We start from the raw sequence: 25562 nt of genomic DNA, 5'->3' as shown, positions 1-25562 counted from the left end.
GAGGAGTTGGGGGGGGAAACGGGAGGAGTTGGGGGGGGGAACGGGAGGAGTTGGGGGGGAAACGGGAGGAGTTGGGGGGGGAAACGGGAGGAGTTGGGGGGGAAACGGGAGGAGTTGGGGGGGGAAACGGGAGGAGTTGGGGGGAACGGGAGGAGTTGGGGGGGGACGGGAGGAGTTGGGGGGGGGAACGGGAGGAGTTGGGGGGGACGGGAGGAGTTGGGGGGGGACGGGAGGAGTTGGGGGGGGGACGGGAGGAGTTGGGGGGGGACGGGAGGAGTTGGGGGGGGAACGGGAGGAGTTGGGGGGGGAACGGGAGGAGTTGGGGGGGGACGGGAGGAGTGGGGGGAACAGAAGGAGGGGGGGAACGTGGGGAGGGGGAAATCCCCATGGTGCCTTACTGCAGCTCAGTTAGTGTCTCCTTTGCCCCAGAGTCACTAACATTACGAGATGGCAGCAGCGGAGAATCCCAGCCTTGGGTGAGGTCAGAGGCTTTCGGCACCGAGGGAGTACCGGCCGACTGAGACGGGATTGTGAAAGGTGCTATATAAATGTATGACTGTGGTGCTAACAGCCTCAGGTGCTCCAGTTTGTGACTCAAAGTGGGAGGATAGTGAGAGCAATCATTAGTCAAGTAAACGTTAAAGTTGATTTATTTATTAGTCACAAGTAGGCTTACATTAACACTGCAATGAAGTTACTGTGAAATTCCCCTAATGCACCCTAACCCGCACGTCTTTCAGACTGCGGGAGGAAACCGGAGCAGCCGGAGGAAACCCACGCAGACACGGGGAGAATGTGCAAACCCCACACAGACAGTGACCCGAGCCGGGAATCGAACCCGGGTCCCTGGCGCTGTGAGGCAGCAGTGCTGACCACTGTGCCGCCGTGTCGTTCCAGACAGGTCACCATTTTGGTTTGTCCTTGATAAAAACGGATGCAAAAGCCAACTCGTGGTCACGGTAACAGTGGGGTGAATGTGATGCCTCCTGTAAGCAGCCTTGTGTCCTGGGTGCAACCGAAAAGTGGACCCGTGTCACTTCAGAAGACTGCGCGGGAAAAGTGCAGGCTCAGAATCCTAAGAAGTACACACTCTTTAAAAGTAAGGAAGGGCAGTTTCCAACCAGGTTACCTTTGTTAATTAGTTCATTTTTTTTTTAAATTAGTGCCTAATTTGGTCGCTGTGTCTATTACAACAGCAGCCACACCTCAAAAAAGTACCGGGCTGGCTGTCTGTGACGTCCTGAGATCCTCAGAGGCGCTATCTAAATGTACGTCTCTACCCAAAGAATAGCCCTTCACCGCTGAGCTTTGGCTGGGTGTTCTGGGGCAGGGGGGGCTGGCTGTGCCAAGCTAAGGGCCCCGCCGTTAACCATTCAGGGGAAGCGAGGGAAACGCTCACAGTGAACGGGCAGACTGCAGACACAAAGGCCGCCTCCCAGATGGGTCAGCGAGGCCTGGACTCACCAAATCGGCCAGGCACAGGGAGTGACACACATTCTGGGGGTTACCACTGACCGGAAACTGAACTGGACTCGCCACTTAAAAACTGTGGCCACCAAAGCAGGTCAGAGGCGAGTGGTGAGTAACCCACCTCCTGACTCCCCCAAAAGCACAAGTTGGTGGGGGGGGGGGGTCTGATGGACTACTCTCCACTTGCCTGGATGAATGCAGCTCCAACAATGCTCAAGGATATCAACACCCTCCAGGATCCCTGCTGCTGTCAGACTTTTGAATGGACCTACCCTGCATTAAGCTGATCTTTCTCTAGCTACGACTGTGACACTGTATTCTGCACTCTCTCCTTTCCTTCTCTAGGAACGGTATGCTTTATCTGTGTGGCGCGCGAGAGACAACACTTTTCACTGTGTGTTAATACGCGTGACGATTAATAAATCAAATCAAAGATCAAAGGAGAAAGGAACCCACTTGATTAATACCCCTTACACAAACATTCGCTCCCTCCAAGCGTCAACTAACAGTGGCAGGCGGGTGTACCATCTACAGCAGCAACTCAGTACAGAACGCAGTACAGCACAGCACAGGCCCTTCAGCCCTCAATGTTGTGCCGAGCTATGTCCAATCCCGAGATCGAATGGGCCAGGAAATGGCAAATGGAATTTAATGTTGGCAAGTGTGAGGTGGTCCACTTTGGTAGGAAGAATGGTAGGAAGGACTATTACTTACGTGGCGAAAAACTGCAGCAGGCGACGGTGCAGAGGGACCTCGGGGTCCTTGTGCATGAGTCGCAAAAACCCAGCTTGCAGGTGCAGCAGGTGGTCAGGAAGGCGAATGGGATGCTGGCCTTCATAGCGAGGGGGATTGAATATAAAAGTAGGGAGGTCTTGCTGCGGCTGTATAGGGCATTGGTGAGGCCACAGCTGGAGTACTGTGTGCAGTTTTGGGCGCCGCCCTTACGCAAGGATATTTTGGCGCTGGAGGGAGTGCAGAGGAGGTTTACTAGGCTGATACCGGAGTTGAGGGGGTTGAGCTATGAGGAGAGGCTGAATAAACTGGGCTTGTACTCGTTAGAGTTTAGAAGAATGAGGGGAGATCTCACTGAGACGTATAAGATGATGAATGGGATGGATAGGATAGAGGTGGAGAGACTCTTCCCGCTCAAAAAAGACAGTAGGACTAGGGGGCACAGCCTCAAGATAAAGGGGGGGCGGTTTAGAACGGAGTTGAGGAGGAACTTCTTCACTCAAAGGGTGGTGAATCTCTGGAATTCTCTGCCCGTTGAGGTGGTGGAGGCTGCCTCGCTAAATATATTTAAGACGCGGGTTGATGGGTTTTTGATAAGAGAGGGGATTAAGGGTTATGGGGAGAGGGCGGGAAAGTGGAACTGAGCCACGACAGATCAGCCATGATCTTATTGAATGGCGGGGCAGGCTCGAAGGGCTAGATGGCCTACTCCTGCTCCTATTTCTTATGTTCTTATGTTCTTATCAAGCTATCCCACCCCCTATCATTCTGCTCCATGTGCCTATCCAATAACCCTTTGAAAGTTCCCAAAGTGTCCGACTCCACTCTCACAGCAGGCAGTCCATTCCCCACCCCAACCACTCTCTGGGTGAAGGATCTATCCCCCACCATGATGCCCCCCCCCCCCCCCCTAGTAACCAGGGCAGCACCTCCCCAACCACAACCATTCCCATCCAGAATGACAAGAGCAGCAGATACCTGGGCCGCCACGACCTCACGGCTCCCCTCCACGTCACTCCCTATCCCGACCTGGAAACGTCCCTTCGCAGTCAAAACCCTGGAGCTCCCTCTCGCACGGCACCGCTGGCGCACTCGCACCCCGGGGACTGCGGCAGCTCAGCTCACCACCACCTCCCTGAGGGGCAACTCGGGATCGGCGACCCGAGCTGGCCTGACCGAGCGACGCCCCCCCTGCCCCACAGATGAACAAAGACAGAAAGGAAGCAGGACCGTAAGATTATACGCTTCCGGACTTCAGAAAGACTTTGAAAACGTACACCACTGCGACGCAGAGGTGAGCGGGGGAGTTACAAGGCGTCAGGGCACAACTGAGGCTGCTCTCGAGCTACCCAATCTGTCACAGTGATCCTGGAGAGGTTAATGTGTCTCATCTAACCCCACAGACTATGTCGCTGGAGACGTCGGAAAGGGCGGTCTCGGGGTGGGGGAAACACTCCATCCGCAAGTTTCAAATAACCGATGCATTAAGAGTTGGTTTGAAAGTGAAGGTTCGATACGGCTCTGGGGATTAATGGGTTTAAAACGGCGTGCCGTTCACAGTGTGCGTTACCGCACACACAGAGTGACCGACTCCTCAGGACTGCCCAGTTGCGAGCAACTCGGGATGGCAGCCGGGGGGGGGGGGGGGAAATAAACACGGGCGTTTTAAAAAAAAAACTAGCGTTTGCGTCGCACTTTCTTTGAACTGGTTAGCAGCCGGCGGCACGGTGGTTAGCACTGCTGCCTCAGGGACCTGGGTTCGATTCCCAGCGCGGGTCACTGCTTGTGCGGAGTTTGCACGTTCTCCCCGTGTCTGCGTGGGTTTCCTCGCACCGTCCAAAGATGTGCTGGTTAGGGTGCGTTGGCTGTGTTGAATTCTCCCTCAGTGCACCCGAACAGGCGCCAGAGTGGGGATTCTCGCAGTAACTTCGTTGCGGTGTTAATGTGAGCCTTACTTGCGATGCCAAATAAATAAACTTTCGCCAAACCGGATCACGGCTGCAGATCACTAATAAGGACGCTGGTGACCAACCAAGAAACCATACAATTCATTGGCTGATTCAGGACTTTTCCTTCCCTTCGGTTGGTGATGATTAGGGTGAAAACATTAACATCGAGACTGCGCACCCTCTGCCAACGCTTAGCAAGCTCCCTCCTGCTCACACCCCTGTGCTCTCTGTCAGGCCGCACCCAACACTTTAACAACCACCCTTTCTCTGTAATCTCCTCCAGCCTTACAACCCACAGAACTAGAACTCTACATAGAAACCCTACAGTGCAGAAAGAGGCCCTTCGGCCCATCGAGTCTGCACCGAACACAATCCCACCCAGGCCCTACCCCCATATCCCTACATATTATACCCACTAACCTACGCATCCCTGGACACTAAGGGGCAATTTCTTAGCACGGCCAATCAACCCAACCCCGCACATCTTTGGACCGTGGGAGGAAACCGGAGCACCCGGAGGAAACCCACGCAGACACGAGGAGAATGTGCAAACTCCACACAGACAGTGACCCGAGCCGGGAATCGAACCCAGGACCCTGGAGCTGTAAAGCAGCAGTGCGAACCCACTGCGCTACCGTCTCTATCCCCACTCCTCGAACTGTCGCCTCTCCAGCATTTCCTGATTCCCTCCACCAGGGGTTGCTGTGCTCCCAGGTGCGAGGGCCCCAGCCTCCGAATTCTCCTCCTGGGACATCCCCACCTCTCCCTCACTCCAGTCGCCCTCTCTGACCAAGGTCCGGTCAGCTCCCCTTAAATGCGGCTTGGTGTCAAAAGTTAATCTGTTAACGCTCTTGGGGAACCCTTTGGGACACCTTACTTTGCGAAAGGTGCCATGCAAATCAGAGTTGTTGTTGTATACGCGTACCAAACACGCTGATCTCCACTCACGTTCCACTCCCTATCTGACTGCTAAAATCGAGCCCAATCACAGCTTCTCTCATGAACTCACGCGGGTCGGCACAGTGGGTTAGCACCGCTGCCTCACAGCGCCAGGGACCCCGGTTCGATTCCGGGCTTGGGTCCCTGTCTGCGCATTCTCCCCGTGTCTGCGCGGGTTTCCTCCGCGTGCTCCTGCTCCCTCCCACAGTCTGAAAGACACGTGGGTTAAATGCATCGAGCAGGCGCCGGAGCGTGGCGACTCGGGGCACAGTAGCTTCGTTGCGGCGTTAACGTTAAGCCTACTTGTGACTAATAAGCACGCTTTGGTTGATACAAGCATCACCTCCCGCCAAACCTGGACTTTGCTTTGCTTCTTTTGTTTTTAAAGATAATATTTCTGCCTTCTCCAGCCCCTCCCTTGCCCCCATTGAATCACGAAAGAACATAACCTTTTTCATCTCACCGTGCTCCTTTCATCCTGCGTAACTGCCTTCTTATCGCTTCCCTCTCTAAAAATAAAATAACTGCGCCTAAGGCCAACAGTACAATCTCCTTAGGTCACCTTGTCGAATACAATCACTCCATCTCCACCCACAAACAAAAATCAAACTACAACCAATGCATCCACAGCACCAGCACTGAGCTTTCCTTTCTCCTGCCAACACACACTGCGCTATTGCCGTGAATTTTTTTAAAAAGGTATAATGGGATGTGGCTGTCACTAGCTAGGCCAGCATTCATTGGGTGGCGCAACGGATAGCACCGCTGTCTCGCAGCGCCAGGGACCCGGGTTCGATTCCCAGCTCGGGTCAACGTCAGAGTCTCGTTCTCGCCTGGGTCTCCTCCGGGTGCTCCGGTTTCCCCTCCCCCCGCAGTCCGAAAGACGTGCCGGTTAGTGCGCTAAATCCTCCCTCCGTCTCCCCAAACAGGAGTGCGGCGGCGAGGAGATATTCGCAGTAACTTCACTGCGGTGTTAATGGAAGGCTACCTGCGGCGCTGATTAAATAATATTGTCCGTCCCTCACTGCCCTTCAGCAGGTGGTGGGCTGCCTTCTTGAGCTGCTACGGTCCTGAAGGTGAACCGACTGTGCGGCTGGGGAGGGAATTCCAGGATTTTGATCCAACGAGAGTGAAAGGAATGGCAGACGTATTCCCAAAGTCAGGGTGGTGAATGACTTGGAGAGGAGCCTCCAGGTATCTGCTGCCCGTGTGGTGGTGGCGGAAGGGGTGGTGGATTTGGTGGGGCCTAAGGTGAGTTCCCGCGGTGCATCTTGTAGACGGTACCCATCGCTGCCATCGGTGGTGGAGTGGGCGAACTTGAATGTGGTGCCAATCAAGCGGGCTGCTTTACCCTGGAAGCTCCCTGAGTGTTGTCGAGGAGCTGAACTCCCTACCCAGAGGCCGTGAGGTCAAATCCTAACCTGACAAACTAAATTCAGCAGATTTGATAATAAGACCGAACTATGACGGTCTTGAACCTGGAGGGAAACTCTGCAACCTCAGGCCATCCAAGTCACTGAGTGTCCAATGAAGTATTTTTGGATTGTGACCAGGGTGTGATGATGGCTCAGGCCAGACGATGGACTAGGCCGGATCCAACAGTTCTCCCATTCGCCAAGGCCTGGCTCTTACCAAACTGCTCAATTAATATCCTCGGAGATGCTGCCACACCCTCCCTGGACTGGTCTAGTCTACAAATGATTCCATAGAATCATAGAAACCCTACAGTGCAGAAAGAGGCCCTTCGGCCCATCGAGTCTGCGCCGAACACAATCCCACCCAGGCCCTACCTCCATATCCCTACATATTATACCCACTAATCCCTCTAACCTACACATCCCTGGACACTAAGGGGGCAATTTCTCAGCATGGCCAATCAACCTAACCCACACGTCTTCGGACTGTGGGAGGAAACAGGAGGCAACCCACGCAGACACGAGGAGAATGTGCAAACGCCAGTGACCCCAGCCGGGAATCGAACCCAGGCACTGTGAAGCAGCAGTGCTAACCCACTGTGCCACCCCAAAGTAGACTCCAGTTAAACAATCGATAGTGATTCTGGTGTCCTCAAAATCTACAGCCAAGGACAAGGGCGTTTTTAAACTTCTGGATCGGAGGAATTATCCTGCAAGTGAGCCGTACCTATTCCACAGGCCCTGCGCTGGGGAACTCCAGGAGGTGTCCACCCATCCTGGCTCTGTCCCCTGGTGACTGCACCTTGCTGTCACCGTTAGCCATTAGGCACTGCCCCGGGGCCCCGCTGATTTAACGGCTGCCATGGAAACCTGGCAGCGTCATGAACCAAAGGACTTGGGGGGGTGGAGGGAGAGGGAGGCCTTCACGTAATCTCTCTCTTCGTGGAAACGCTTGGCGGACTACAGCTGGACACCAGCTGCTCAGACTCGGCACACCGCACTGTTACCTGGAAACCAACCAAGTAACCGTGATTCCAGTAATACCTACCTCCCGGGGACTCAGACAGAGAGAGAGAGAGGGGGGGAGAGAGAGAAAGAGAGAGGGAATGAGAGAGTGTGTGTGTGTGAGAGAGTGGGGGAAGAGAAATAAAGAGAGAAAGGGAAAGAGAGAGGAAAAAAAAGGGAGGAAAAGAAAGAGAGGGAATTAAAAAGAGAACGAAAAAAGAGAAAGTTTGAGAGAGAGAAATAATGAGAGAAAAAAGGAAAGAAAGGGAGTGAGGAAGGGAGAGAGAGAGAGAGAGGAAGGGGCAGCAGTGGCACAGTGGTCAGCACTGTTGCCTCACAGAGCTAGGGACCCAGGTTCAATTCTAGCCTTGGGTAACTGACTGTCTGTGTTGAGTTTGTACGTTCTCCCCATGTCTGCGTGGGTTTCCTTAGGTCAGGTTGATTAGCCATAATAAATTGACCCTAAATGTGTGGGATTATGGAAATAGGGCCTGGGTGAGCTCGTGGTTGGTACAGACCGGATAGGCAGGTTAGGTGAATTGGCCATGCTAAATATGAGTGCCCCCTCGGTGTCCAAAGATTTGCAAGCCAGGTGGATTAGTGAGGTGGGGTTGAGGGGGGCAGCGGGGTACTGAGGGAGTGCCGCACTGTCGGAGGGTCAGTGCTGAGGGAGTGCCGCACTGTCAGAGGGTCGGTGCTGAGGGAGCGCCGCACTGTCAGAGGATCAGTGCTGAGGGAGTGCCGCACTGTCAGAGGGTCAGTGCTGAGGGAGTGCCGCACTGTCAGAGGGTCAGTGCTGAGGGAGTGCCGCACTGTCAGAGGATCAGTGCTGAGGGAGTGCCGCACTGTCAGAGGGTCAGTACTGAGGGAGCGCCGCACTGTCAGAGGGTCAGTGCTGAGGGAGCGCCGCACTGTCGGAGGGTCAGCGCTGAGGGAGTGCCGCACTGTCAGAGGGTCAGCGCTGAGGGAGTGCCGCACTGTCAGAGGGTCAGTGCTGAGGGAGTGCCGCACTGTCAGAGGGTCAGTGCTGGGGGAGTGCCGCACTGTCAGAGGGTCAGTACTGAGGGAGTGCCGCACTGTCAGAGGGTCAGTACTGAGGGAGTGCCGCACTGTCAGAGGGTCAGTGCTGAGGGAGTGCCGCATTGTCAGAGGGTCAGTGCTGAGGGAGTGCCGCACTGTCAGAGGGTCAGTGCTGAGGGAGTGCCGCACTGTGGGAGGGTCAGTGCTGAGGGAGTGCCGCACTGTCAGAGGGTCAGTACTGAGGGAGTGCCGCACTGTCAGAGGGTCAGCGCTGAGGGAGTGCCGCACTGTGGGAGGGTCAGTGCTGAGGGAGTGCTGCACTGTGGGAGGGTCAGTGCTGAGGGAGTGCCGCACTGTGGGAGGGTCAGTGCTGAGGGAGTGCTGCACTGTCGGAGGGTCAGTGCTGAGGGAGTGCCGCACTGTCGGAGGGTCAGTGCTGAGGGAGTGCCGCACTGTCAGAGGGTCAGTGCTGAGGGAACGCCGCACTGTCGGAGGGTCAGTGCTGAGGGAGTGCCGCACTGTCAGAGGGTCAGTGCTGAGGGAGTGCCGCACTGTCAGAGGGTCAGTGCTGAGGGAGTGCCGCACTGTCAGAGGGTCAGTGCTGGGGGAGTGCCGCACTGTCAGAGGGTCAGTGCTGGGGGAGTGCCGCACTGTCAGAGGGTCAGTGCTGAGGGAGTGCCGCACTGTGGGAGGGTCAGTGCTGAGGGAGTGCCGCACTGTCGGAGGGTCAGTGCTGAGGGAGTGCCGCACTGTCGGAGGGTCAGTGCTGAGGGAGTGCCGCACTGTCAGAGGGTCAGTGCTGAGGGAGTGCCGCACTGTCAGAGGGTCAGTGCTGGGGGAGTGCCGCACTGTCAGAGGGTCAGTGCTGAGGGAGTGCCGCACTGTCAGAGGGTCAGTGCTGAGGGAGTGCCGCACTGTCGGAGGGTCAGCGCTGAGGGAGTGCCGCGCTGTCAGAGGGTCAGTGCTGAGGGAGTGCCGCACTGTCAGAGGGTCAGTGCTGGGGGAGTGCTGCACTGTCAGAGGTGCAACGTTTTGGATAAGATGTTAAAGTGAGGTCCCAGCCGGCCTCTCAGATGGACAATAACAGATCCCACTGTCCTCTTTCACACAGTAGCTACCCTGAATCTCCCAGTCAACATCTCTCCCTCATGCAACACCCAAAACTGCTGCTGTGATGATTATTTCTGTTTGTGGGGGGGGTGGATGCAGCAATTCATAGAATCCCAACAGTGCAGGAGGAGGCCATTCAGCCCATCGAGTCTGTACTGAACACAATCCCAGCAGGCTTTAGCCCCGTAATGCAATACATTTACCCTAGCTCACCCCCCCCCCCCGACACTAAGGGGCACTTAAGCGTGGCCAACCCATCTAAACCACACGTCTTTGGAGTGTGGGAGGAAACCGGAGCACCCGGAGGAAACCCATGCAGACACTGGGGGAATGTGCAAAGGACAAAGAAAATTACAGCACGGGAACAGGCCCTTCGGCCCTCCAAGCCTGCACTGACCATGCTGCCCGACTGAACTAAAGCCCCCCTTCACTTCCGGGGACCGTATCCATCTGTTCTCATCATATTAGTGTATTTGTCAAGATGCCCCTTAAAAGTCACTACCGTATCCACTTCCACTGCCTCTCCCGGCAACGAGTTCCAGGCATCCACTACTCTCGGTGTAAAACATTTGCCTCGTACATCTCCTTTAAACCTTGCCCCTCACACTTTAATCCTATGCCCCCCCTAGTAATTGAATCTTCCACCCTGGGGAAAAGCTTCTGACTATCCACTCTGTCCATGCCTCTCATAATCTTGTAGGCTTCTATCAGGTCTCCCCTCAACCTCTGTCACTCCACTGAGAATAAACCAAGTTCCTCCAACCTCTCCTCATAGCTAATGCCCTCCGTACCAGGGCAACATCCTGGTAAATCTTTTCTGTAGCCTTTCCAAAGCCTTCACAAGTCTGGTGACCAGAACTGAATGCTATATTCCAAGTGTGGCCTGACTAAGGTTCTATAAAGCTACAACATGACTTGCCAATTTCTAAACTCAATGTCCTGACCGATGAAGGCAAGCATGCCGCGTGCTTTCTTGACAACCTTCTCCACCTGCGTTGCCACTTTCAGTGACCTGTGACCCTGTACACCCAGATCCCTCTGCCTATCAATAGTCCGAAGGGTTCTGCAGTTTACTGTATATTTCCTATCTGTATTAGATCTTCCAAAATGCATTACCTTGCATTTGTCCGCACAGACAGCGACCCAAGCCGGGAATCGAACCCGGGTCCCTGGCGCCGTGAGACGGCAGTGCTCACCACTGTGCCACCCAACAGAAGAGTGCGCAAACTTCAAAACAAATTCATCCACCCAACTCACGAATCAATATATAACTTTCATTGAAAACCAGATATTCTGACCACAATTGTGGGATCTTGCTGTGTGTGAATTGGCTTGCCGCGCCTGTGCGTAAACGTGCTGCGCCCATTCGCAAAATTACAGAACAAATTCCCACAGGGCAATGGTGCCATACTGAACATTTTTAACAGGTCTCCACGGAGATGGAACCACAGATGCCGGGGGGGTGGTGGGGGGAGCTTTCTCTTCCTCATCTTGCTCCAGCCAAGTTCAGGCAAATTCAGAGGAGGCTTCAGGCCTGGGTTTTGTCTTCATGCAGCGCGCACCTCCAGGCTGAGCCATCAGGAGAGTCCGAGGGTCAGTTAACCTCGATTGCTGTCCTGACCGCACGCGTGTGCGCAGTACCGCTGCCTCGCCAGCAGATGGCAACGTGGGCACCACACAGGGGACTCCTGTAGAGGGGAGAAAGGCCATTCGGCCCGCCACTCAACACATTCTGTACCCCCTCCCCTCCAAAGAGCAAGAACAATCTTCATTCACACCCGGGTGGAAACAAAGCTGTGAGACTGAAGCCAGAGTATCGGTCGGGCACCTTCCAAGCTCTCAGGCTCCTTGTCTTCAGACACTTCCCCACGGTTCAGGGAGGAGCAGCTCCCACTCGGGGGGGCCAATGGCTCCCCGGAAAGTTAAGTCCCAATGCGCAATCTCCGGACACACACGTGGGGGAGGTGCCGATTCGTGAGTTGGGTGGATGAATTTGTTTTGAAGTTTGTGCACTCTTCTGTTGGGTGGCACAGTGGTTGGCACTTGTTGCCTCACGGCGCCAGGGACCCGGGTTCGATTCCCGGCTCGGGTCACTGTCTGTGTGGAGTTTGCACATTCTACCCGTGTCTGCGTGGGCTTCCTCCCACAATCCAAAGACGGGCGGGTCAGATGTATTGACCCGAACAGGCGCCGAGGGGGATTTCACAGTAACTTCATTGCAGTGTTAATGTAAGCCTTACTTGTGGCTAATGAATAAATAAACTCTTCTCCTCTGGCCCTCCCCTCAGCATGTTCCTGACCAGCGCTCTCGGTGTGCCCAGTGCTTTCCCGAATCAATAGAAGCTTCCGGAATCTGGTGTCAGGCATGAGGATTGCGTTTCCTGCCCAGCAGAGCTGGTTTTGACTGAGTGGCGTCTCAATTCTGGGAACGTTGGCTTTGGTGAGGATGCTGGTGTTGGATCACCTTTCCTAGAATCATGGAATCCCCACAGTGCAGAAAGAGGCCATTCGGCCCATTGAGGCTGCACTGACCACAATCCAGGCCTATCCCCAAGCATTTACCCTGCTGGTCTCCCTGACACTAAGGGTCAATTTAGCACGGCCAATCCACCTAGTACAGCTACAACACTGGTATCTACCCGGCAATGTGGAAAATTGCCCAGGTATGTCCTAATCATAGAACACTACAGCACAAACAGGCCCTTCGGCCCACAAGTTGAGCCGATGATATCCCTACCTACCAGGCTTAACCCTCAATCCCATTAAATCCCATATACTCATCCAGAAGTCTCTTGAAAGACCCTATTGAATTTGCCTCCACCACCACCGACGGCAGCCGGTTCCACTCACTCACCACCCTCTGAGTGAAAAACTTACCCCTGACATCTCCTCTGTACCTGCTCCCCAGCACCTTAAACCTGTGTCCTCTCGTAGCGACCATTTCAGCCCTGGGAAATGGCCTCTGAGAATCCACCGGATCTATATCTCTCAACATCTTATAAACCTCTATCAGGTCGCCTCTCATCCTTCGTCTCTCCAGGGAGAAAAGACCGAGCTCCCTCAACCTATCCTCATAAGGCATGCCTCCCAATCCAGGCAACATCCTTGTATATCTCCTCTGCACCCTTTCAATAGCTTCCACATCCTTCGCAATCGTAAGAAGCAGGACTAATCTAATCCAACCAATTTCCACCCTATCGGCCTACTCTCAATCATCAGTAAAATGGTGGATGGTGTCATTGACAGGGCTATCAAACAGGCTCAGCAATGCCCGTTTGCCTCTAAGAATGATCCCTGGAATGAAGAGCTTGTCGTATGAGGAATGGTTGAGGACTCTGGGTCTGTATTCATTGGAGTTTAGAAGGATGATGGGGGGATCTTATTGAAACTTACAGGATACTGCAAGGCCCGGATAGAGTGGACGTGGAGAGGATGTTTCCACTGGTAGGAAAAACTAAAACCAGGGGCACAACCTCAGGCTAAAGGGCCGATCCTTTAAAACAGAGATGAGGAGGAATTTCTTCAGCCAGAGAGTGGGGAATGTGTGGAACTCTTTGCCGCAGAAGGCTGTGGAGGCCAGGTCATTGAGTGTCTTTAAGACAGAGATAGATAGGTTCTTGATTAGTAAGGGGATCAGGGGTTATGGGGAAAAGGCAGGAGAATGGGGGATGGGAAAAATATCAGCCATGATTGAATGGCGGAGCAGACTCGATGGGCCGAGTGGCCTAATTCTGCTCCTATGTCTTATGATCTAACCTTCATCCAAACATGGACAAAATGAGGTGATGTGAAAGTCAACATTTGACCAAGTGTGACATCAAGGAGCCCTCGTAAAACTGGAGTCGAAGGGAATCGGTGGGGGGAGCCCTCTACTGGTTGGAGTCATATCTGACACAAAGGAAGAAAGCTGTGATTGATGGGGGGGCAATCATCTCAGCTCCAAGACATCGCTGCAGGAGTTCTTCAAGGTCCTGTCTTAGGCCCAACCATCTTCAGCTGCTTCCCTTTGTGCCTTGGGCTGAGAAGTGGCAAGTAACATGCGTGCCACAGAAGTGCCAAGCAATGACGGTGCCCCACAAGAGGGAACGTAACCAATTCTGCTTGACACATCGTGGCATTGCCTTGGCTGAATTCCACCCCCCCCGACCGACTATCGGCATCCTGGGGGTTTATCATTAACCAGAAACTGAACTGGACTCGCCAAATAAATACAGGAGGTCCATAAGCAGGTCAAAGGCTAGGAATCCTGCAGTGAGTAACTCACCCCCTGACTCCCCAAAGCTGTCCATCATCTACAAGGCACAAATTAGGAGTGTGATGGGACTTGCCTGGGTGGTGAAGTAACCCTCAAGAAGGCCCATATCCCTCCATACCCGTCTTACCCATGTAACTATCTAAATGCTTCTTAAAAGACAAAATTGTACCTGCCTCTACTACTACCTCTGGCAGTTTGTTCCAGACACACCCTCAGTGTGAAAAAATTGTCCCTCTGGACACTATTGTATCCCTCCTCTCTCACCTTAAACCTATGCCCTCTGATTTTAGCCTCCCCTACCTTGAAACACGGGAACACCACCACTTGGAGGTTCCTCTCCAAGCCACGACACGGTGGCGCAGTGGTTAGCACTGCTGCCTCACAGCGTCGGGGACCCGGGTTCGATTCCCGGCGCGGGTCACTCTCTGTGCGGACATTCTCCCCGTGTCTGCGTGGGTTTTCTCCAGGTGCTCTGGTTTCCTCCCACAGTCCAACGATGTACTGGTTGGGTGCACCGGCCCTGGTAAATTCTCCCTCAGTGGGCCCAAACAGGCGCCAGAGTGTGGCAACTCGGGGATTTTCATAGTAACTTCATCGCAGTGTTAATGTAAAGCTTACTTGTGACTAATAAATAAACTTTAGCTTTACTTTATCGCCACTCACCATCACGACTTAGAAATATGTCTTCACTGTGGCTGGGTCAAAATCCTGGAACGCCTCTCCCTAACAGCGCTGGGGGTGTACCTACGCCTCATGGAATGCGACGGTTCAAGAAGGCACCTTCCGAGGAGCAGCGAGGGATAGAGAATAAACGCTGGCTTAGCCACCAACACTCACATCCCGTAAATGAATATAATCAAAACCTCTCATCTGGTTCTCATGCCAATTTGTGCTGGATAAAGCTCCCTGGGGGAACTTTTCTCTCTGTGCCTGGCGCTATATCAATGCAGCTGCTGTTAACGTGGCTCAGAAGCAGATGCAGCCCCAGCATAAGAAATAGGAGCGGGAGTAGGCCATCTGGCCCTTCGAGCCTGCCCCGCCATTCAATGAGATCGTGGCTGATCTGAAGTGGATCAGTTCTACTTTCCCACTCTCTCCTGATAACCTTTAATTCCCCTGTCTATCAGGAACCTATCTACCCACGTCTTAAATATATTTAACGAGGCGGCCTCCACCACTTCAACGGGCAGAGAATTCCAGAGATTCACCACCCTTTGAGTGAAGAAGTTCCTCCTCAACTCCATTCTAAACTGCACCCCCACCCCTTATCTTGAGATTCATAATAAGAACTTAAGAAATAGGAGCAGGAGTAGGCCATCTGTAACCCGACAAATTTACTCCACTAATCCTCCAACACTAAGGGGCAATTTATCACGGCCAATCCACCTCAGCTACACATCTTTGGTCTATGGGAGGAAACCGGTGCACCCGGAGGAAACCCACGCAGATATGGGGAGAATGTGCAGGCTCCGCACAGACAGTGACCCGAGGCCGGGAATCGAACCCAGGCCCCTGGCGCTGTGAGGCAGCAGTGCTAACCACTGTGCCACCGTGCCGTCCCTAATCTGATACTCCGATCTGCCTTCTTTCAAGCTCATGAGCTGTGCCCACAAAGATAGTTCCACCAGGTACTCCAGGGTCAAACTGACAGGCTCCACTGCCCAGGGATCTGCTGTTTGAGGCCCCTGAGCCAAAGGATGGGACACTGGGATGTTGCTGAGCAAAAACCTTCCTGAAGAAATGAATTTTAAGGCACATCTTCCAGCAGAGAGAGTGGGCAGGGGGAGAGGCAGAGGGAGGGAGAGAGGCAGAAAGAGAGAGAGAGAGATAGAGAAAGAGGTGAGGCAGGGAGGGAGAGAGGTGGAGGGAAGGGAGGGAGGAAGAGAGGCAGAGAGATATAAAGGGGGAGGAGGAGAGACAGAGAAACAAAGCAGGGGAGGAGTGGAGAGGTAAAGACAGAGGCAGAGAGAGAGGGAGGGAGGGACAGAGAAAGAAAAGAGAGGTGAAGAAAAAGAGAAGAGATAGTGAGAGAGGGGGAGAGAGAGAGGGGAAAAGGGAGAGAGAGGTGAAGAAAGGGGGAGAGAGAGAGAGGGAGTGAAAGCGGGGCAGGAAGAGAGGGAGGAGAGGCAGATAGAGATTCAGAGAGGGAGAGAGAGAGTGGAGAGACAGAGAGAGAGAGAGAGGGAGAGTGGAGAGAAAGAGAGAGAGAGGGAGAGTGGAGAGAAAGAGGGGGAGAGAAAGAGAGAGAGAGAGTGGAGAGACAGAGAGAGATAGAGAATGGAGAGAGGGAGAGATAGAGAATGGAGAGAGAGAGAGATAGAGAATGGAGAGAGGGAGAGATAGAGAATGGAGAGAGGGAGAGATAGAGAATGGAGAGAGGGAGAGATGGAGAGAGGGAGAGATAGAGAGAGAGTGGAGATGGAGAGAGGGAGAAAGAGATAGAGAATGGAGAGAGGGAGAGATAGAGAGAGAGAGAGAGAGATTGGAGATAGAGAGAGAGGGACATAGAGAGTGGAGAGAGGAAGAGGAAGAGATAGAGAGAGAGAGAGTGGCGATAGAGAGAGAGGGAGATAGAGATAGAGAGGGAGATAGAGATAGAGAGGGAGATAGAGATAGAGAGGGAGATAGAGATAGAGAGGGAGATAGAGATAGAGAGGGAGATAGAGATAGAGAGGAAGATAGAGATAGAGAGGGAGATAGAGATAGAGAGTGGAGAGGGAACATAAGGGAGAGATAGAGAGAGAGATAGAGAGAGAGGGAGATCGAGATAGAGAGTGGAGAGAGGGAGAGATAGAGAGAGAGAGAGGGAGATAGAGATAGAGAGTGGAGAGAGGGAGAGATAGAGAGAGAGAGAGGGAGATAGAGATAGAGAGTGGAGAGAGAGAGAGATAGAGAGAGAGGGAGATCGAGATAGAGAGTGGAGAGAGGGAGAGATAGAGAGAGAGAGAGGGAGATAGAGATAGAGAGTGGAGAGAGAGAGAGATAGAGAGAGAGGGAGATCGAGATAGAGAGTGGAGAGAGGGAGGGGAAGGGGGAATTCGAGCACTTTGGGATTGGGTGTGTGGTTGACAGCTGCAGGATGTAAAGACAGAGGGATGTGTTCAGGATCGCTCACTGATAAACAGCCATGGTCTCCACAGTAAGTGGATATGACGGAGTCTGGATAGAACTGCCACCCCCCCCACAACCCCATCACCCCCCGCCAACCCCCCATAACCCCATCACCCCCACCCCCCCCAAAACCCCATCACCCCCCACCAACGCCCCATAACCCCATCACCCCCACCCCCCCCAAAACCCCATCACCCCCCACCAACGCCCCATAACCCCATCACCCCCACCCCCCCCACAACCCCATCACCCCCCACCAAACCCCCATAACCCCATCACCCCCCGCCAACCCCCCACAACCCCATCACCCCCCGCCAACCCCCCATAACCCCATCACCCCCACCCCCCCACAACCCCATCACCCCCCGCCAAACCCCCCATAACCCCATCACCCCCACCCCCCCCGCCAACCCCCCCATAACCCCATCACCCCCACCCCCCCACAACCCCAATTCAATGTCTGGCTCCTTAGAAACAACATCCTCACAGAGCTGTGTGTGGAGACTGCCCCTGAAGATACTGAATCCCCCCCCCCAAGCCACCCCTCTCCGAGTGTCTCACTGGAGGACTCTTATCACGAGTACTGCTTTCAAACTCCGGACTGGGTTCCAACAACCTTGGGTTGACTTTGTTTTGTCCTGTACTGCACAGGAATGTGAAGAATTCGAGGGCAAAGTCATTCACCTCAGTCACTTCCCCGAGTGAAGGTCACTATTCCTCACCTCGCCACAGGAACAGAGCTCGGAACGTTGACTTTCCCCATTTCCCCCACCCCCTTTTCCAGGATTGCAGGAGTTCCCAAAATGTTTACAGCCAATAACGCACTTTTCCCAAAGTCGTCTACTCCAGGAATGTAGCTAACTACTGCACCCAGGGTCCTGGGGACCACACTGTGATAAAGACCAGATTATCGCAGTAATATTGGTCAAATATTATCTGTCCTTTTTCAAAATAGTGCCTTTCAATCTTTTACATTGACAACAGGGGGCAGTGTGGGACCCATTTTCACACCTTATTGGCAAAGCCGCACCTCTGGTAACGCAGCACTCCCTCAGTGCTGCATTGGAGTGTCGCCGGGATTAGATGCCCAAGTCCCTGAACTGACACCAGCAGCTCAGATTCAGAACCATTACATTTATCCAAGAGCCAATACTGCCCAGACGGGGGGGGGGACACAGACAGGCACAGGAGCGGGGGGGGGGTGCACAGACAGAGGCAGGGGCAGAGGGGGGGACACAGACAGAGGCAGGAGCAGAGGGGGGGGACACAGACAGACACAGGAGCAGAGGGGGAGACACAGACAGACACAGGAGCAGAGGGGGAGACACAGGCAGACACAGGAGCAGAGGGGGTGACAGACAGACGCAGGGGCAGAGGGGGGGGACAGGAACAGAGGGGGACACAGGTAGAGTGCAGGGAGGCAGGGTGCAGTAGCTGAGGGCCAGGTTTTGAGAGTCTGTGTGCTATGTTCTTGTTTAGGTTAACTATGCAAACATTAATACCAAGGAGTTATTACAATTTAACCACAATAGTGACAAATGTTAATCCACTGACAGGCAGAACTGTAGATCAACAGGTAAATGGATCGATATTTGGCCGGTGTAATACAGAATGGAAATTCCACCCACAAGGTGGTGAGAGAGAGCACGGCCTAACATCCTGGAGAGAGACCCGCAGGGACACCGGGCCTAACATCCCGGAGAGAGACCCGCAGGGACACCGGGCCTAACATCCCGGAGAGAGACCCGCAGGGACACCGGGCCTAACATCCCGGAGAGAGACCCGCAGGGACACCGGGCCTAACATCCCGGAGAGAGACTCGCAGGGACACCGGGCCTAACATCCCGGAGAGAGACCCGCAGGGACACCGGGCCTAACATCCCGGAGAGAGACCCGCAGGGACACCGGGCCTAACATCCCGGAGAGAGACCCGCAGGGACACCGGGCCTAACATCCCGGAGAGAGACCCGCAGGGACACCGGGCCTAACATCCCGGAGAGAGACCCGCAGGGACACCGGGCCTAACATCCCGGAGAGAGACCCGCAGGGACACCGGGCCTAACATCCCGGAGAGAGACCCGCAGGGACACCGGGCCTAACATCCCGGAGAGAGACCCGCAGGGACACCGGGCCTAACATCCCGGAGAGAGACCCGCAGGGACACCGGGCCTAACATCCCGGAGAGAGACCCGCAGGGACACCGGGCCTAACATCCCGGAGAGAGACCCGCAGGGACACCGGGCCTAACATCCCGGAGAGAGACCCGCAGGGACACTGGGCCTTTGCTTCTGGCATTTTTATAACGTGGCACTCTAATTTTTATCCCAAGAAACACAAACTAGATGAAAGTGATGTTGCAGAGCTGGAGGAGAGACACCAGAATGTGACGTTAACTCCCCATCGCTAAATATACCCATGTTTAAACTGGTGACCATTAAACCAACAGCAGGATCAGTAAGTCCACTGTCTGGACTAACGCTACATTTTAGTGGAACGCGGACTTTAATAAATAACATTTTTGATGAACTGATCCCTGTTGTTCTTCGATTGTGTCCAGTCTCTCGAAGCTCTTCCCCTCGCGCCATATCCTGGTCCACCAGTGCCAATCCTAATCTCTGCCAAGCCATCACCAAGGCATGGTGGCACTGCTGCCTCACAGCGCCAGGGGCCCGGGTTCGATTCCCGGCTCGGGTCACTGTCTGTGTGGAGTTTGCACATTCTCCCCGTGTCGGCGTGGGTTCATTGCAGTGTTAATGTAAGCCTAATTTGTCAGTAATAAATATAAGTTGTCCTGAGAAGCTGGGAGGACAGCCCTTCTTCCCGAGTGACTGCAGTTGGTGCGCGGAAGGTGCCCGCCTCGGCAGGGAGCTCCCAAACGGTGATCCCGTGACGATGAAGGAATGATGTCCACGTCGATGCGATGCAGGCACCCAACGCTCACTCTTTGCTACAATCCTAACGATAGTTTCCAATCGACAGCACCGAGCCACTCGTCGCGTGAAACCCCAGTTGGGAACCGCCCTGACTTTTCCCGGCTAATGTTAGGACATGGAGAGTCTCATCGGAGAGTGATTCTGTGTTAACAACAGCGGCTGAGCTGACTGCCCATGAATCATTTACCAGCATCCACAGACAAAGCTTTCACGCTGCGCTCAACTGGAAGAAAAGGCATGAAACTAATACTCTTAACACGCCAGGGTGGTGTTACTGACAGCAAACCCGAGTACTACTGCCACAACGAGTGGGTTTACTACCGACCAACAAACTACAGCATCGGGTGGAAAGAACGTGCATTTATATAGCGCCCTGCACGGCAGAAGGACATTCCAAAGTACACCACGGCCAATGAAGTATGGCTACTTCTGTACGTCAGAAACGAGGCAGCCAATCTGAACTTTCTCTACACCCGAGCTATGACTGTAACACTTTGCCCTCTCTCATTTCCTTCTCTATGAGCGGTATGCTTTGTCTGCGTAGCGTGCAAGAAACAATACTTTTCACTGTATGCTAATACATGTGATCATAACAAATCAAATCAAATTTGCGCAAAAGTCCCACAAGCTGCAGTGTGATAATGTGTGACATTTTACGTTTCTCTATACATCGTTATCACAAATAGGCTTTACTTGTGACAATAACATATAACTGCAGTGAAGTTATTGTGAAAAGCCCCTAGTTGCCACACTCCGGTACCTGTTCGGGTACATTGAGAGTGAATTTAGCCAAGGCGCTTAACCAGCACATCTTTCAGACTGTGGGAGGAAACCGGAGCACCCGGAGGAAACCCACGCAGGCACGGGGAGAATGTGCAAGCTCCACACAGGCAGTGACCCAAGCCAGGAATTGAACCCGGGTCCCAGGCGCTGTGAGGCAGCAGTGCTAACCATACCTGACAATTTATTTGTGATGTTGGTAGATTAATATCTATTCCTTTCGGACCAGTTCAACACTAACACTATCGCATGTGGACTATATTGGAAGAGCTGGGGAGTTTATTATATTGCCCGCACTTGTATAAGTAAGGTGAGTTTGACAATGGCTGCCTGATGTGAGTCGCCGTGTTAATCTTAGTGCAATACACAATCGGCTTGTGCCCAGATGATGGTGGGTTCGAGCCCCACCCCAGAGACCTTGGCCCTTGTTCTGGGGTTGATATTTGAGAGCAGTACCGAGGGATTGCTGCGTTGTTGGGGGCACCAGCTTTTAGATAGAACCCGTTGGAATGGAGTCCCGCCTCCCCTCTCGCTGACGTAAAAGCTCCCAGGAGATTATTTCAGAGAAGAATATAGAAGGTTGAGTGGTGATCTAATCCAGGTCAAGTCCTAATGAACAATAGATGGATCAATAGGGTTGATCTCCTTTCTCCTTTCCCCTGCTGAGTGACCGAGAACTAGCGACAATTCGAACAAGGCAGGCAGCCCAGCGGTGAAATCCACAGAATCACAGAGTTAGGAGATCATTCAGCCCATCCTGTCTGTACTGGCTCTCCAACCAAGCATGATGTTCTAGTGCCATTCCCCTGTCTTTTCCCCATACTCCGGCACATCATTTCTATTCAAGTAATCATCCGATGCTCTCTCGGTTGAACCTGCCTCCACCACACTTCCTGGCAGCCGTTCCGGACTTCCATCACTCATTATGCTTTCTCTCGCACCTCATTTTCACACGGCTTCTAAAGCAGTAGAGTATCCCAGACAGCGACGTCTGGCTTTTCACATCTAACTGCACACATGCTCTCCAGAAGTTGGTGTTCATCTGACACAGAAATAATAGCATGCATGACTAACGCTTAATTCTGGGCCAGTGAACCAGGTTTTGCTTGCTTATGCTTCTCAGCAAACACACACGCACAGTTAAATGTCCAAGATTACGGATGCAGCATAGGGAGAATGGAGCGGCACACTGGGTTAGCACCGCTGCCTCACAGCACCAGGGACCTGGGTTCGATTCCCGGCTTGGGTCACTGTCTGTGTGGAGTTTGCACATTGTCCCCATGTCTGTGTGGGTTTCTTTCAGGTGCTCCGGTTTCCTCTCACAGTCCAAAGATGTGTAGGTTAGGTGGATTGGCCATGTTAAGTTCTCCCACAGTGTACCTGAACAGGTGCCAGAGTGTGGCAACAAGGGGATTTTCACAGTAACTTCATTACAGTGTGAATGTAAGTCTACTTGTGAAAATAATTTTAAAAATTCAAAAACTTTTTTAAAAATTCCTTTCCAGTCGTATCACAGCTTGGTATGGCTACAGCTCTGCCCAAGACCACAAGTAACTACAAAGGGTTGCGACGTAGTCCAGTCCATTATGCAAACCAGCTTCCCATCCACTGATTCTGTCTACACTTCCCACTGCCTCGGGAATACATCCAGCATAATTAAGTTCACCACATACCCAGACAACCTTCTTCACCTTTTCTCGCTAGGAAAAAGATACAAAAGTCTGAGGTCACGTACCAACCGACTCAAGAACTGCTACTTCCCTGCTGCCACCAGACTTTTGAATGGACCTACCTTGCATTAAGTTCATCTTTCTCTACACCCTAACTGCAACTATAACACTATATTCTGCACCCTCTCCTCTATTCTTCGCGATTTTGAATAATTCTATTAAATCCCTGCTCCAAGGAGAACAATCCCAGAACTCCTGTATGCACGTTCCAGCTTAATGAACAATAGTTTTACTTAATATCCAGGAAGGAAATGGGCTGATAATAATGTCCAGGATAGAGTGAAGTTACACTGTTATTTGTCCGGGATAGAGTGAAGTTACACTGTTATTTGTCCGGGATAGAGTGAAGTTACACTGTTATTTGTCCGGGATAGAGTGAAGTTACACTGTTATTTGTCCGGGATAGAGTGAAGTTACACTGTTATTTGTCCGGGATAGAGTGAAGTTACACTGTTATTTGTCCGGGATAGAGTGAAGTTACACTGTTATTTGTCCGGGATAGAGTGAAGTTACACTGTTATTTGTCCGGGATAGAGTGAAGTTACACTGTTATTTGTCCGGGATAGAGTGAAGTTACACTGTTATTTGTCCGGGATAGAGTGAAGTTACACTGTTATTTGTCCGGGATAGAGTGAAGTTACACTGTTATTTGTCCGGGATCGAGTGAAGTTACACTGTTATTTGTCCGGGATAGAGTGAAGTTACACTGTTATTTGTCCAGGATACAGTGAAGTTACACTGTTATTTGTCCGGGATAGAGTGAAGTTACACTGTTATTTGTCCGGGATAGAGTGAAGTTACACTGTTATTTGTCCGGGATAGAGTGAAGTTACACTGTTATTTGTCCAGAATAGAGTGAAGTTACACTGTTATTTGTCCGGGATCGAGTGCAGTTACACTGTTATTTGTCCGGGATAGAGTGAAGTTACACTGTTATTTGTCCGGGATCGAGTGCAGTTACACTGTTATTTGTCCGGGATAGAGTGAAGTTACACTGTTATTTGTCCGGGATCGAGTGCAGTTACACTGTTATTTGTCCGGTATAGAGTGAAGTTACACTGTTATTTGTCCGGGATAGAGTGAAGTTACACTGTTATTTGTCCGGGATAGAGTGAAGTTACACTGTTATTTGTCCGGGATAGAGTGAAGTTACACTGTTATTTGTCCGGGATAGAGTGAAGTTACACTGTTATTTGTCCGGGATAGAGTGAAGTTACACTGTTATTTGTCCGGGATAGAGTGAAGTTACACTGTTATTTGTCCGGGATAGAGTGAAGTTACACTGTTATTTGTCCGGGATAGAGTGAAGTTACACTGTTATTTGTCCGGGATAGAGTGAAGTTACACTGTTATTTGTCCGGGATCGAGTGAAGTTACACTGTTATTTGTCCGGGATCGAGTGAAGTTACACTGTTATTTGTCCGGGATAGAGTGAAGTTACACTGTTATTTGTCCAGGATAGAGTGAAGTTACACTGTTATTTGTCCAGGATAGAGTGAAGTTACACTGTTATTTGTCCGGTATAGAGTGAAGTTACACTGTTATTTGTCTGGTATAGAGTGAAGTTACACTGTTATTTGTCCGGGATAGAGTGAAGTTACACTGTTATTTGTCCAGGATACAGTGAAGTTACACTGTTATTTGTCCGGTATAGAGTGAAGTTACACTGTTATTTGTCTGGTATAGAGTGAAGTTACACTGTTATTTGTCCGGGATAGAGTGAAGTTACACTGTTATTTGTCCGGGATAGAGTGAAGTTACACTGTTATTTGTCCGGGATAGAGTGAAGTTACACTGTTATTTGTCCGGGATAGAGTGAAGTTACACTGTTATTTGTCCGGGATAGAGTGAAGTTACACTGTTATTTGTCTGGGATAGAGTGAAGTTACACTGTTATTTGTCCGGGATAGAGTGAAGTTACACTGTTATTTGTCAGGGATAGAGTGAAGTTACACTGTTATTTGTCTGGGATAGAGTGAAGTTACACTGTTATTTGTCCGGGATAGAGTGAAGTTACACTGTTATTTGTCCGGGATAGAGTGAAGTTACACTGTTATTTGTCCGGGATAGAGTGAAGTTACACTGTTATTTGTCCGGGATCGAGTGCAGTTACACTGTTATTTGTCCGGGATAGAGTGAAGTTACACTGTTATTTGTCCGGGATAGAGTGAAGTTACACTGTTATTTGTCCGGGATAGAGTGAAGTTACACTGTTATTTGTCCGGGATAGAGTGAAGTTACACTGTTATTTGTCCGGGATAGAGTGAAGTTACACTGTTATTTAAATTTTATTTAACAGTCACAAGTAGGCTTACATTAGTATTTCAATGAAGTTACTGTGAAAATCCCCTAGTCGCCACACTCCAGCACCTGTTCAGGTACATTGAGGGAAAATTTAGTTGGCCAATTCACTGTCTTTCGTACAGTGGGAGGAAACCAAAGCACCAGAAGGAAACCCATGCAGACATGGGGGGAACGTGCAGACTCCACACAGACAGTGACCCAAGCTGGGATTCGAACCCGGGTCCCTGGCACTGTGAGGCAGCAGTGCTCACCACTGTGCCACCGTGCCATGCCATGTTATACTGCTATTTGCCAATGATATTTTGTCCTTCAACCACCGGTCCCAAATTGAAGAACAAGCGTGAGAAGGGTCAAGAGGCCCACAAAAACGCTCAGTTTATTTGAACCCAAACTCACTCCATTGCTCCCTGGCAAGCAGTGCAGGTTGCAATAGATTCTGCTTTTAAACTGATCTATAACCTCTGCACCCAGGCCAGTGGCCTTGTGAGATCCTCTATACGCTTAGGTCTGTTTGTTTCATTTGTGCAAAGACTTTCTGCCTATGCAGTTACATTTAAACTCTAGACTGTAGGGGATAACTAATTCGATCACGTTTTAAGATTCAGCAAGCATGCTGGCTGAACTCGGAAAATTGACTGCATTTCCTGACGCAAGCGAAAACAGGCTCTCTCACAAACCAAACAAGGTTTCCCATAACCAACATCGGCAAGTTGTGAAAGTTAGAGACAGCATGTGCCGAGCAACTTCAATAATGAATCACGTATATTGTAGTTTGAGCCCTGTGTTTTCAGTTTGGGTCAAGTCTGTCT

General features: G+C 51.9%; 1 protein-coding gene across 1 annotated transcript in view; it reads right to left on the bottom strand.

Annotated features, from left to right (window-relative positions):
* The window catches only part of shroom2a (shroom family member 2a), a 214150-nt gene that overhangs the window by 94864 nt on the left and 93724 nt on the right, over window positions 1–25562 (bottom strand). The window lies entirely within an intron of this gene.

This window comes from Carcharhinus amblyrhynchos, chromosome 15 (assembly GCF_965287045.1).
Source record: "Carcharhinus amblyrhynchos chromosome 15, sCarAmb.v2.hapA, whole genome shotgun sequence".
In the NCBI taxonomy this organism is placed as follows: Eukaryota; Metazoa; Chordata; class Chondrichthyes; order Carcharhiniformes; family Carcharhinidae; genus Carcharhinus; species Carcharhinus amblyrhynchos.
This window is presented reverse-complemented; position numbering and strand designations above follow the sequence as displayed.